The sequence below is a fragment of the Lichenostomus cassidix genome, chromosome 3, assembly GCF_008360975.1.
Source record: "Lichenostomus cassidix isolate B80296 chromosome 3, HeHo_3.0, whole genome shotgun sequence".
In the NCBI taxonomy this organism is placed as follows: domain Eukaryota; kingdom Metazoa; phylum Chordata; class Aves; order Passeriformes; family Meliphagidae; genus Lichenostomus; species Lichenostomus cassidix.
The window spans coordinates 103,669,886-103,683,954 of record NC_139483.1 but is presented as its reverse complement, the minus strand read 5'-3'; the positions used below and the strand labels follow the sequence as shown (position 1 = coordinate 103,683,954).

Sequence of the window (14,069 nt, the reverse complement as noted above, 5' to 3'; positions counted from 1 at the left end):
AGAAAGAACCTTTATCTTTGAATCTGTGTGCTGTATTTTTGAGTTAGTGTGCATTAGTGAACTATTTTATGTGTTACTCATAGTGTCATAATTGGCCACATAGTCTTCAGTTATTAAAGATATAACTAGAACATCAAGTTTGGAGAAAAAGATAAAAGGCCAGCATTGTAAAAATCTCTGTCCTTAAAACCAGAGGTTAGATCTCTTAAGATTCCCCCAAATAATGCCTCTTTCTGAAGCACAGAGAATCACATTCTGTAGTCAAGTAAAATCTCAGAGCAATGTGACTCGTAGCATATGTAACTTTTAATCTGGGGACCTATGCAAAAGTTTCAGAAGGATGTTTCCACTACTGAATGGGGAGCAGCAGCTAACAAAGGCACGTCTGTCTCAGGCTTACCAGCAGATGGAGTTGGAAACAGGGTCTTGATATTCATCATCATAAACTTGAATAAGGCTCTTTTCTGGAATAGCAGCACATAGCTGGTGTACTAGTGACACCTCCATTTATAACAGAACAAGTGTGCAAGATATAACTGGAAAGATTTTTATTCTAATCCAAGTGAAAAAACACACTTGAGAAGACTGGAATCTGTGCTTCAATGTCTAATGCAATTTGGTAAAGGTAAGAAAAAGGACAAACATGGCTTTTTCCATTCACAAGCAACTGACTGGGTTATGGAAATGACTTGTAAGGCTTTAAACTATTTCCAGAAAAAGTAAGCTTATGAATGACAAAAATAGCACTGTGCCAAAGAATACATTGTTACAGATCCTCTTTGCATACAGCTAATTTTTATAGCAAATTTCTCTATGACTTATCTGCATTAATTAATCCAATGACAAAAATGTTACTTGGACAGTCTGAGACTGAAAACTTTTAGAAGCTATTTAATGAAATCAAGAAGTTAAGAAGAGATGACAAAAACATTACCTTTCCCCTTCTTCCTGCTCAGCTGATGTACGAATAGATGCATCTCACCTAAAATAATAATGGAACAATGATGCTAATTGCTTCCACTTCCATGACACATATGAAAAAAGACTCACTCTCTGACTATTGTATTTTGGTATGAGGACATTCCACGAGTCTTTACATTGGAAGAAGCTGTTCTGATTGCAGACCACAAACCTCTCGTTAAAATTCTTGGAGCAGAAACTGATTATCTGGCTGATACGTTACAGAAGTGGACATTAAGGCAAAGTTCTTATCATTATGATATCATAGCCAAGCTATTTGAAAAACAAAGCAAAGCTGTACTTTTCCTGTTGACTGTTAGAGATGAAAAGGTTACTACAAAGAATCTTTCCATGCACTCCTCCTGTCTTCCTCCCCTTTTGTGGGAGTGGGACCATGTACCTTGTCCCTCCGCAGAAGTTCCTGCTGCCTTCCAGCTTGTGCAAGCTTTAAAACCTGGACAAAGTAGATGAGAAGTGTTGCTGTCTGGACTGGCAGTTTTTGACATTCACTCTGTACAGGTGCAAATAGCTAGAAGGTGCTGGACAGTGAAGGAGCAAGAACGGAGTTCACAAAGATTCGGGAATTTGTGTACAAATCAGGCATCCACCCTGCTCACCAGCAGCTCCCAGATGAACTCTATCAGTCACTGCAGCACTGTCTCCCTCCAGATGTTCTGGTAAATTGGTAGGAGCAGAGTCAGGGACAAACATAAGACAGATAATCCTTAGTGGCCCACCTGGGTACCAATTTTGATGTCAGAGTGACTGGAACTGCTGCTCTGAAGGCAAGAAGTCTTTAATGTGGGCACTAGGAGGCTTAACCACACCAGAAAGGAAACTTGTGTGACAACATGAAAGTTTCCTTAGTGTCATCTTCCCAGATGCTTTACTGACCATAGAGAACGCACCCAGGAACATGTGGTCACTAGGTGGAACAATGACCTCCAGTAATTTAAAAACTACATGCCTCTCCATTTTCACTTTCTACCTCTAATCTGGTGCCCCTGGTAATCCTTTCTGGAGAAAGTCTGGAATGAGGGGCCAATTTGTCCTTTGTGATCAAACATCACCAATGTTCATGCACTCCTACAACACCTGCTCTGACCTCTGAAGCCTTCTTGGCTGCTCCTTGCCCCTGGCAGTGCTCCACAGGGCTCCCTCCAGTTTGCCAAGCACTCAGCTTCTTGCCTGAGGGACAAGAATTCAGCTGACTCTGCTCAAACATATTTCGGAAACTAGATACAACCCCCAGGTAGGTAAATTTACCAGCAGTGTTTAATCTAGGAGGAACCATGTGGCTATATATATGGCACTGTATATATATAGTGTATATATATATATATATATAGCATATATGTATATTTTTGTGTGTATATACTAGTAGTGTAAGCAGCACCAGCACACTGGCACATGCAATGGCATTCAAAAACCTACTCTGTGAATTTATAAGGGTACTTCCTGGCATATCTACAGCCCATGTCACCTAGCACTCTCATAAATTTCTGAGCACAGACAGGAAGTTACTAAAAGCCAATAAACATTCCCAAACATCTGTTTGCATCAGAACCCCTGTTCAACAGGAAGACACAGCCAGGCTGCCAGGCCCTGCACTGTTACATTTGCAAGCTGAGATGTAAACTCAGAGCTCACCAATACAAGAATCCAGAACAAAAGCTACAGACAGAAACCTTTCTTGAAAGAGACAAAGAGAAATAACTTTTGTTCTGCTCAATTGTTCAATGGCAGAAACCCTAAATCAAGGTAGGGGAAATAATCTCTGGAGGATGGGTATCCTCACTCACCTATAGTCAACTGTAGGGAATCCCTGCTCACCCATGGTCCTTCAGCATAAGAAAGTGTGAGATCCTGTATTGCAAAGGGGCTTAAATTCAATCATGCCCAGTGTAGGTTTGCACAGCACCTGATTTTTTTATGTCACTTCTCAGTGGAGGAGAAAGGATCTGAATCTGTCACACCATGGTGTCCTGGTCTGCTTCAGGAAGGAGGGCACCCTACACACATTCCACTTCAAAAGCAAAAAACTCTTCTAACTCATCACTAAAACCAGAGAGAGCACTATTTCACCAAAGACAACCCAGTTACAGATCCTGAAGGAAGGGATTCATGCTACTAATTTTAGAAACGTGCAGGTGTTCAGCATTTGGCAAGCAAAGGCAGCTCAGAGTGTCACACACCAGGGTTCTCACCCTAGGAGAGTGCCTAGGCACCTTCTCCAGGCTCTGGAGCCCATTCAAGATCCCAGGCTCCTTCAGGTGCCTTAAGAGGAGCAGGATTGTGACAATCTTCTGTGGTTCTTAGGCCAAGACTTATCTGAGGTCTAGTCTTTTCTGCCAAGGTCCAGTCTTTTCTACCTCCTAAGCTCACTTGGATACCTTGCAGCTCCACATATTTCCTTAACACAAGCTTTTAAAACTGAAGGTCCTATTTCTTTAGTCTTTTATGTGCATATAAATTCAGTGCAACTTCACTGAAACCAGCACAGCAAAACAAACTATAGGAGAAATCAGGCTCTGCATTTCTTAGTTTCAGTTCTCGTATGTGACAAATGATTCTGGGGCCCTATTTTGGAAGTATCTAACTTGAAACAGCTTTGCAAACCAGAGTACTTAATTCTGTCTAACAATCAGTCTTCTGCAGGGCACCCAAAAGTGAAGTTTCAGTATTGCAAGTCACTCTTAAAAATCTTGGCCATTTTTTCAAAGGATGTGTCAGTGTCTCAAACAGATGCAAAAGCAATGACCACTCAAATAGTTTGGTGTTTACAGGTTCATCAATCAAATAGAAACACTTTGATCACCTGACATGATTCAAACAACATACTTGATATCTGATACCGGACCGAGATCATACAGATCTAATAAACTTTTGGCTCCTGCAAATTTCTTTTAAAAAATATAAAAGAGGATCAGTTATAGAGAAGTTGATTAATATGCGCTCTGTTCAAACAGTCTTGAACATCTGTGTATTAAATTCATTTATTAAATTATACCAATCTGTATTTTAATGAGTAAAAGATACTTATTCTGCCATCCATCAAAATAAACTCAGGAAATACTTAACATTATAATCATTTTTCTTGTTTGAACATGAGTTATGAAATATGAATCCCACACTAAGAATGCTGTACTTGCCATTATGATCAAATATGTTTTTACAGGTGCACCAAATATTCTGTTTTCATTTCATTCTCAAACTGTTGAAAATATAAACCATGTTTTATATTTCTTTGGTAGGTAATATTGCCTTTTTCCCCCCACATGGCACCCATTATTAGTGAGTTATTACCATACCTTTTTTTCAAACACACACTACATATCCTAAAATTGCTTAGTAATGAAAATACAAATTTATGTAACATCTAGTATCAAATAACATTTAGGGCACACTTTGGCACTGAAAAGTTTGGGGCACTAATAACTTTCAAGTGTATGTTAATATTGCCAGATAAGGTGTATAAATCTGTTGGGTCACTTTCAGTCTTCCAGTCTTTTACCACTCTGTTTTTTTGGCCCAAGGAAAGTTAACTTTTTTGTTTCTTATTGTTCCAATAATTGTGATTTTTATTTCAATTTTCTTGGTCTGCTTTTATTAAAAAAAAAAAAAAAAAAAAAAAAAAAAAGGAAGAAAACCTGGCAGACAGACAGCAAGCACAGCTGGGGCAGCAGGTGAGCTAAATTGTAGATTTCTTCCCAGTATCAATTTGACACTATATCAAACACTAAGTATAGTCATTAAAAAAATTCCTTCCTTCTATTTGTACAGAGTGGACATTCACCAAAAAACCCAATATTTGGGAGAGCACAGTGAGGAAAAGCAAGATATGACTGCAAGGCACAGAGCTGCTCAGCTGGGACAGAATCCACACGCCTCTGGGCACTTCCATGGAGCTACAATCCAATACAGAGGTTTGGCACTGGCACTGTAATAAACAGGTAAAACTCACTGAATTAGTAATCGAGACTACAATGCTATTTTCAATAAAGTGGGAACTTCTCCATTGACTTCAACAGGAGTAGGCTTAAACCAAGAAAGAGCACATTAGCAAGAGAGCCAGCATATTAGGAAAAAAGCAGTCACACTCTGGAAAGCCCGTGTAACCACATGTTATTCTGGGTTTTTTTTGTAAAACAAATCAAAAGAGTAGGAAATAATTTGGCATTTTATTGGCAAAGGGGGAAACCCCTTCAAGGAAACCATCACTTCCTGATGGTACTACCTGAGCAGAAGTTGCCACCATGCCAAAATTACAGCTGGGGCAATGTCAACCCTGTTCACAGGTACATGAAAAGCAGCTGATACAAGGCAGTTCCATGGTGAGTGACAGGGAGGAATAGCTCTGTCATAGCTGATTATGTTCAAACATGGCACTAGGAATGAGAAAATTTACCACTTCTAACTTTAAGGCAGTTTTTAAAAAACTAATTTTGTTAAAAGATATCTCATCATTGTCACTGCATTTCTGATTTTTAGTCCCTAATTAGTCTATTTCATATATTGAGTAATTTCTATGTAATTTCTTGTTGAGGAACCCCCCCCTTTTTATCCTGTACCAACAGTTCATGTAGATCCAAGAAGTGAAGAAAAGCCACTGGTCTGAACTCTCAAAATACACAGGGCAAATAACTAATACACTGTATTCTTAACTACTGTTTGCTTTGACGCTCTCCTCCTTGAAAAGGCATTCAGTCTTGACTGAAAGGCTTACAATGGTGCGAAGAAGCTCTCACACCCTGATCTGTGTTATTAAAAATATTACTTGTGGGCATTGAAGAATTTTCTGCTTCATTTTTAAGCACAATTATTCTAGAATTGTATTCTGAATACTGGATTCCACTGAGAACACTTAAGCACCAGACTTCAGAGGTAAGAAAAGAAGTAAAGTACATCTGGCAGAAGAACAAAACCACCACTTGGACTACCAGAAGCATCTGGAAATCAAGCAAATTGATATCAATTCCACATCTATTAAAAAAAAAAAAAGGAAAAACAAGGTTATAGACAAATCCCTCAAGCTGGCAGAGCCTAAATTCTTTTTTGACTATTCTGTACTGTAGAAAATAAAATATGAACACATCTACATGTGTAAAAAACCCACAAACAGCATATTTTTAACCAGAGAAGCACTTTTCCTGACTTCCTATTTTTATTATTTAAAAAGCACTTTCTTGGATTGCATGCTTTGGAAAGGCTGGAAATATTCAAAATGTCACATTCATTGTCTAGTTCCGATGATTAGCACAGATTCATCATTAAATGCATATGAATTATTAATGGAATTTTCTGTCCATTTTACCATTTCTAGTCAATGCATCAAGAGGAAAAACTGAGTTGGAATGATTTCTGCGCCCTACATGATTCTAGGAGGAATCCCTATCAATACAGAAATCACCTCTGTCAACGACAAAGAGGGCTTTAACAGTCATGATTCTTATAAACTCCTCAACAATAAACATAAAAAAAGAAATCTGCACTAAATGCTGAACACAGCAGTGTCAGAAATGCTTTAAGTTCTTCACTCAAGTAATTGAATTCTTGCAGGGAATGTCTTTCACTTGCAGATCTCTCAGCATTCAGCTTCAGTTTTGACCATCTTTTTCAAGCCTGCCACATAGCTGAAAATTTAGCAATTATTTTATGACAAAGCAGGCACTCATACTCTTCTATAATCTTGGAAAAGATGGAATAGTTTGGCAATTTTCTCCTCCTTGGCCTTCACCCTGATTTGTAAATCAACCAGCATAGACCCACATAACATTTCAGGCTAAACCAGTAAAAGAGTTGGTGAGCTACTCCTGGACTATTTCTTACCTGACCCAAATCTGAAAGTTAAATTCTCTACCCTTACTAAAGAGGTTGCTCAACTTTCTGCCATCATAAGGAAACTCAAATAGTTTCCAAGTGTGTGCTGCTATTCTGCTCATATGAAAAATTGGCAGAAAGAGTTTTCTTTCTTTTACTTATTAGAAGGCCAAATGGCTGCAAAATATTTTTCACTAGAACAATTTGTTAATTTAACTCATTTTTCAGATAAATAAGAGAAGGAAATAGCAGTATTTTCAGTTCCACAGAAGTAGGAACTTCAATAGCTGCAGGTAGAGAAATACCACCAGGGTCCAACTCCTAGTCCCAAACATTCTGACCCACCCAAGGATGCTGCTAACAGTCCTCAGAACAAAACGTGGTTTTCTACTGGTAAGCCTTTTCCTTTGCACCTTATAGGCTATAATGAGTATCTACAATACATTTTTGTATCTAGTGGTCAGGAAGAAAATGTAAGTTTTGAGTAGAGAGAAAACACAAGCTAAGACTCTTAAGTGAATAGTCTATCACCAAACTATTACATATATTGAGGGTTGCATCTTTTGATGCTGATGATTCTTTTTTTCGAAGAGAATTGTACTTCCTAATAAATGTCTCTTCATTATGTGCCAAATCCTCACCAGACTTCTATTCTTCACATACCTGTTTTCTACTGCCATCTGAGGTCCTTGGCAAGCAATATATTACCCAAGATTTCTAATAATTGTATTAAATAATACATTTTTGAAGACTCTCTGAATGTACATAATTAACCCAAGGATGTAGAAAATAAAATGCTAACAGATAAAACAATATTATTTAGCATAGAAAAAAAACCAAACCTCTTAGAACAAATAACACACCAGAGCAGAGACACTCAGTTCAAATTGAAGAGATACCTAGCAAGCACTAATGCTGGAAAAATTTTGTTGTAAGAAGCGTGTGCAAATTCAGTGCAAGTTTACAAAGTTATATGGGTATTATAGAGGCAAATATATCTCTGAACTCCATATACAGGAAAAGGAATGTTTTTTTTATCTCCTGGACTTTGCTTTAGTCCTACCTACCTCAGTGCTTGGAAGCTATTGAAAAATTGGAGGGAATACACAGGAATGTACATGAATTGCCCAAAGTTTTATAGCAGCTGATTTAAATGAGTATGTGAACTTCAGAAGGTTAAATGCTAAGCAGAGAACATTTAAAGTACTAAACAATTTTTTAACAATTCTGGCTGGGTAAGCTGCAACTTCTTTTGTAAACATTTGGAGACATCTATGCCTTACCATAAAAAACTTGGTTCACATGTTCAATTTCTTCGTGTGTGTAAGTGCAGAGCTCCCAGACAGCAGCAAAGGTACTGCATATCTGTGAATCAGCTGAGCTGCACATGTGTTATTTCCACATACCTGAATCCAGAATTGCTGCTGGTTTTGGAACAAGCACACTTACTGTACATACATTACCCAACATAAGTTCACCTAGAAATCTCTGGCATTTCTTAGTTGGCCATCAAAGACAATGTCTGAGATGTCTTCTGCTATTAACAGTTGGACTATTAATGATGACTAACCCAGATGACTCTTGGTTGCCCTTCTCAAGGCAACTTTGGGGGACACATTATTTGAGGTAACTTCAACTACCACTTTCAAGAAAGACCTCCCAGCTCTAATGGCAAGGAACATTGCGACTGCTGCAGTGGATCAGTGGAAATATTTATTTTTGTTTTTAATGTCTATCAGATTTACATCTCTCTCTCAGAAGCCATTTCTTGTCAAATCTGTCTGCCCGTGAGACTGTTGTTTATTTCCTGTATGCTGTCTTTTTAGACACTACACTGAGGAAAGCAATTGGCCAAGAGCAGAGGCAGCAAAGATAATGCAACTGCTGAGAAGATAGCCATAATTAAAAGCTATTATTTACCAATTTACTGCAAAAAATATTCTAAGTGAAATATAAACAGAAATTTTCTTTTGGAGATAGCTGAAAATAGTCCCTTAAGACAAAGGAGTAAGAGTTTGTTTATAAGAGCTGGTTCTCAGCAGAGGTTTTGGGAAGGAAATAAGCATTCTTCACCAGTTGCACAGTATATTGCCTTAGGCAGAGTACATTGATACTAAAACAGTTTGTCTTATTATTCGTCTGTGTTCATTTCTGCAGTTGGTTTTGGTGTTGACATGAAAATAAATGAATAACAGAGTATCTAAACAAATGTTTTGTCTAATGGAGATCTTATAAATGACATGCCAGTTACATAAAATGTCAGATTCTCTTCTGTCGTTGTGTTTTGCATCAAGTATGTGATTTATGAGAAAAACAATTAAATACAACCAGAAGTGCATGGAAAGACTCTCTCTAATTCCACAGAGCTTCAAAATGGATTTTTTAAAAGAAGAAATAGAAGTTATTAACAAAAAAAAATTTAACCTCAGAAGGCCCACGGGAATATCAAGAAATTTAGATCACCCTGAAAAGAAAGACCAAAAGGAAGCTCCACAAAGCACTTATGGAAGGGGATGGCAAGCAAAAAAATCTAAAAACAGACATGTAGAGTAGATTTAAATTAGATTACACTAATGTAATCCGTTAATATTTTGTACACAAGACTACAGTTCCCCCAACATACAATTATCGATACAAAAATTTTGAACTGGCCAGTGTTTCTATTGTTGACTTGCATATTTCTTACATGTCAGCAGAAGGAAAGAGAGACTAACCCAAAGAATAAGTAAAAGTACCTAAGTGAAGTTTCTGCCCTGAATTCTTCAGTGAATTCTCCAGAAGTAGAAGAATGGATTTCCTGTGAGGAATCTCACAGGAAAATGGATTTGCAATGCCTAGTCCCATGATTCTCTCCTCTTGCTACAGCTAAGAGGGTAAGCACCCCTGAATTTTCATATATTGGCTTAAACCTTATATGGAATGCTTTTCACTTCAAATATTCATCAGACTTGAGGTGCAATGGTACAACTCCCTGCACTATTTCTTGTTGACTGCTCTTCACAGGTCTTACTTTCTGACTGGTCACCAACTGCTCTTAACCGTCGCTGAGTATAAATTTTACTGACACTCCAGAATCCTACTCCATTGTGACTGCCCATGGTGCAAGCTATCCACTGATTAATCACCACTTCAGAGGGCATTTCTAATTCTTCCTCTTTTTGGGGACTCATACTTGTCCAGACACTTGAATACACTGCACATGGCATGTGTTACAAAAATGTCACAAAGCTTGGTGCCTCTAGTTAGCTGGCCTGAATTCCTTCTGTGAGAACATAAAGGAAATAATTATGTTCGACAAAACTGTGATCAAACCTACAGATCCATTTGGTTTGTGCCACTCAAGGCAAAGCATACATTTCATTCTGATAACATACATTTCATTCCTTTTTCTTTAAAGGAAAAGGACAAGTAGGCCACTGGATCAAGCCAGGAAAACCTTCTAGACCAAGTCAATAAATGAGATCAAGTAGCAGGATGCTGCTAACTCTTTTGGGGATGATTTAAAGACGGCTGACCAATACTTTTGCTGGGGCACACATCAATTTCAGGTTCTAATGTGACTGGATTTCATACATCTGGAGTCAGGGCCCTGACAGGCCTCACTTGGGGCAGCCCCCTTTGCCTCCTGCCCATGGGCCCTGCAGCCCCTGCTCAGGCTGGAGTCCTCAGCTCCTCCTTGAGCCGTGTCATACAGGTACCTGTCTCCACCTCTGGCCACAGACCCTGTTGGTTTGGACTCAGACCTATGTCCCCAGTTGCTGGCTTAATCTTGGACCAGCCTGGGATCGCTGGACTGTCTCCAATTCCAGTTACCACTACCACAGCTGACCCCAGCTCATGCGCTGTCTTTACCCAGCCTGTCCTGTCACCATGGACTAGCATGATGATCTGGACTCCTGGCCAATCCCAGCTGCCATGCCTAGGCCTGCCTTGCTCTCTCACTTGGAGACAGTGGGATGGGGCTGGCAAGGCCCCTGACTCACTGGCCATGGCTCCCAGCTAGCCAGCCCTGAGGGAGCAGCTGACCCTCACTTCATCCTGATACCTGGCCTTGAAAAAGCCATCCCATCTTCCCAGAATAAATGCTTAAGTTCCTCTTGGTTCAAGCTCCACTCAAGGTGTTGAAAGTGAGCTGCCCTCTGTACAATTGGTTGATGGATCTGTATCGTTGTCCCCCATGCCTTACACCCTGGTTGCCATACACAGAATTGCTTTCTGCAGGAAAAATCTAACCCTGTGCTAAACTGAAGGGAGCTTGATGCCTCATCTTCTGTGTTTCAAAATAACTCTTCTCAAGCAGATTGTTCAAAATTTTCCAAGTCAGCCTTAGAACTGTCAGTGCACAAGCAGGGATGCAAAAATCCCAAGACCAGGAGGGCAGAGGAGGGGGTGAGCAGTAATCCCCTTGGAAGGGTCACATATGGGGTTCCAGACCCTCTATCCCAGAACAAGCATTGCAAAAATGGATAAAATAAATTGAAGTGGTCCAGACATCAGACACCATCTGTGCTCCTTCTTCCACTCATACTCTAATAACTAGATGAAGACGAACATGAAGACTACTTTTGCCTTTTTCTTTCTTTTCCAAGACATCTGCACTCATAACCACACAGCCAACCAGGTTAAAATTACATCAACCCTAAGAGGTAAGTTGCCTAAGAAGTATAAAACTCTGAAGGAGACTCCAGTGACTTGGGTAGCATCCGAGTACCTCTGTTCTAAGAAGGGTTCACATGCTTGCTTTAAGGCAGATGCTATTTACAAACTGCAGGAATGAACTATATTAATTTATAGGTAACATGGTAATGTAATAAACTGAACACCTGGAAAAATTAGTGCAGGAAATGTCTTACGCATTCCAAATAACACTTTAAGATGTGTTTGCATTCAAAGATACATGGCAAAAATTGTGTCACACAAATATAAGGGAGAGGCCCTCCATACACCTGTAGAATCATCTGAAACTAACTGCTCCTCAAAGGAAAGAGAATCTTGAAGGTTGTGTGAGAAGGATACGTATTATGAACGAAAGCCTTACCAGCTGTTTAGAATTTTGTCAAATGAAACAAAAAATTTTATAAAACTAAATTTGGATAAATTGCTGGCAGTTATACCTTCCAGTGAGTTAAATTGAGAGAAAACAAAATTTTAAAAGCCAAATTTAGAATAACTTTTCATCACAAAGTCAAAATATGGATTTGTTTAGCTGGGGAAATTGAGTCATATTTCACATATAATCACTCAACAATAATTATATCTATGCAGTTTTTAGAAACATAGTGGTTTTATTCTTTAGTTATTTCCAAGAACATTCATTTATTCTAGAATCATATTGACCAGAGGGCTTTAACTAAACTTTTAGTGTGCAGCTACAAAATACTGAAAACCAAATAACAATGCTGTATATACCAATAACTAGACCTTAGAGTAACTGGGATTTTTTGTTGACTGGGAAAAAAAATTATGGTTGTATATTCTTACTGTGTAAGAATGTTAATTTAAACTGATTTAAGTTGTTTAAATTTCTAATGTTCAATCATAATACTTTCTTTTGATTGAACTATTTATGAGATTATTGATAGTACCATAAATTCTAAGCACAGTAAAGACCTGCTTACAAACTGAATAAAAATCAGGATGGAAAAGGCCAGATTTCAAGTTTCGTTTTACTTCAGAATTCTATAGAATCAGTATAAATACACTGTTGAGCCCTATTATTTTAAGTAATTTGATTTACTAAATGATGTGATATAAACTAAAAAAAAAAATTGCTTCATATTGCTTTTATTTAACTTTAAATTCTGCTTTGAATTCACAGAGTTTCAAGTTTCTTTAGTTGCAGAGCAAGTAAAAATTCAACAAATTCATAAGAAACATGTTCTGGATAATTACCTAATTAAAATTCCTGAAGCAGTATGGGTGTTTTTTACTGTACTTGCCCTAATATTTGCCCATTGCACATGTGTACAATAGTCATCTTTTATTTGATTCCGTAGTTCCTTTCTTTTTGAGGCTTATATATATTAAGAAAATAATATTATGAGGCTCATTTATAGTATCAGAATATCCTATATTCCCATGATTTGTGCATTTCTCTTGTGTACCTTGATAAGGATTTTGAAGTTACAGGCCTGCACATGGCATGGTGATTGGCGAAGAGTGTTGTATGAAAGACTGTGCTGGTTAGAACTGAGATTACCATTTGTTTCAAAATGTTCCAGGGAATGATTGCCCACTGAGATAATGGAAGTTAAGTAAAGCAAACATCAAACAGAGTTTAACGGCAGAGTTGTATCACGTATTTAAAGGGAAATTCGATGTATTTAACACAGTGCCCTGTGTTGCAGTGTGCAATACTAGACTCTTTAAAAAATATTTTTTACCTATTTTTCTAACAGTACCATAAAAAGATCAGTTACAATTCATCATTCCAAACAGTCAAGCCTAGTACTTCATAGAAGCACAATAATTATAAGGAAAAGATATGTTATAGAATTAATAAAATTCCACTATGAAGGTCAAGCTATGAGAAGTATAAAGCTTTTACTAAAGAACCTCTAGTTCTGATCTAGAGACCCTCAAAATAATTGTGATCATCCCCACTTCTGTTAAAATGAAATGGTTAGGTCAAGAAACATATTTTAATATCTTCAGCATAACTTCAACTGAAAATGCACTCTTGAAAGATCAGATTATAACAGCATCATGGGGATATTTGTATAGAATATCAGTATTTATGAATAGTAACTGCACACAGTCTATCTTTCATTTAATTTTACTCTTCCTTGTGCTTCTGGTTCTTTATTTTTAAGAAAAAATTGGGGCAATATTTAGTTTAGTCTTAGTCTAAAAATTAATGAAAAAAATTCACTCTGGAGTAATATTTTATATACTACTAGAGCAGATAGCAGTTCCAACCTTGTCAAACGGAATATTACAGAACCAGGTAAAAATCACAATAACCGTACCAAAAAGCACCCATCTTAGACAGCAGGTGATAATGAGTCCAAAAGATACTAAATAATAGTGAGAGAACTATGGACAGCAATTTCTCAGTGGCCATTCATGAATGATCTGCAAAAACAGCATGTGACAAAAAATAAAAAGGAGTACAACTGAGTATTTGAAAATAACAAAAATTAAACAGTTCTCTGAGTACAAAGGACACCACACTGACAGCATACAGTGACATATTCCACATTATTTTACTGCCTTCCAACAACTCCTTTGCAAAGTATTTTTAGACATTTTTCTTACCTATTATTTTAACTTTGCTTGTTTCACATTAG

At 37.8% G+C, this 14,069-nt stretch overlaps 1 long non-coding RNA gene across 3 annotated transcripts; it reads right to left on the bottom strand.

Moving 5' to 3' along the window:
• Positions 1-383: 383 nt before the first annotated feature.
• LOC146440347 (uncharacterized) lies at positions 384-10,797 on the bottom strand. Of its 3 annotated transcripts, none has more exons than XR_014851409.1 (3): positions 10,473-10,797; positions 935-982; positions 384-464 (listed from the first exon to the last, which is right to left on the bottom strand). It is a non-coding gene; the product is annotated as an uncharacterized LOC146440347 (long non-coding RNA). The 3 variants fall into 3 exon arrangements; XR_014851410.1 differs by lacking the exon at positions 10,473-10,797 and adding an exon at positions 10,093-10,397; XR_014851408.1 differs by lacking the exon at positions 10,473-10,797 and adding an exon at positions 9,516-9,946.
• Between the last annotated feature and the right edge of the window lie 3,272 nt (positions 10,798-14,069).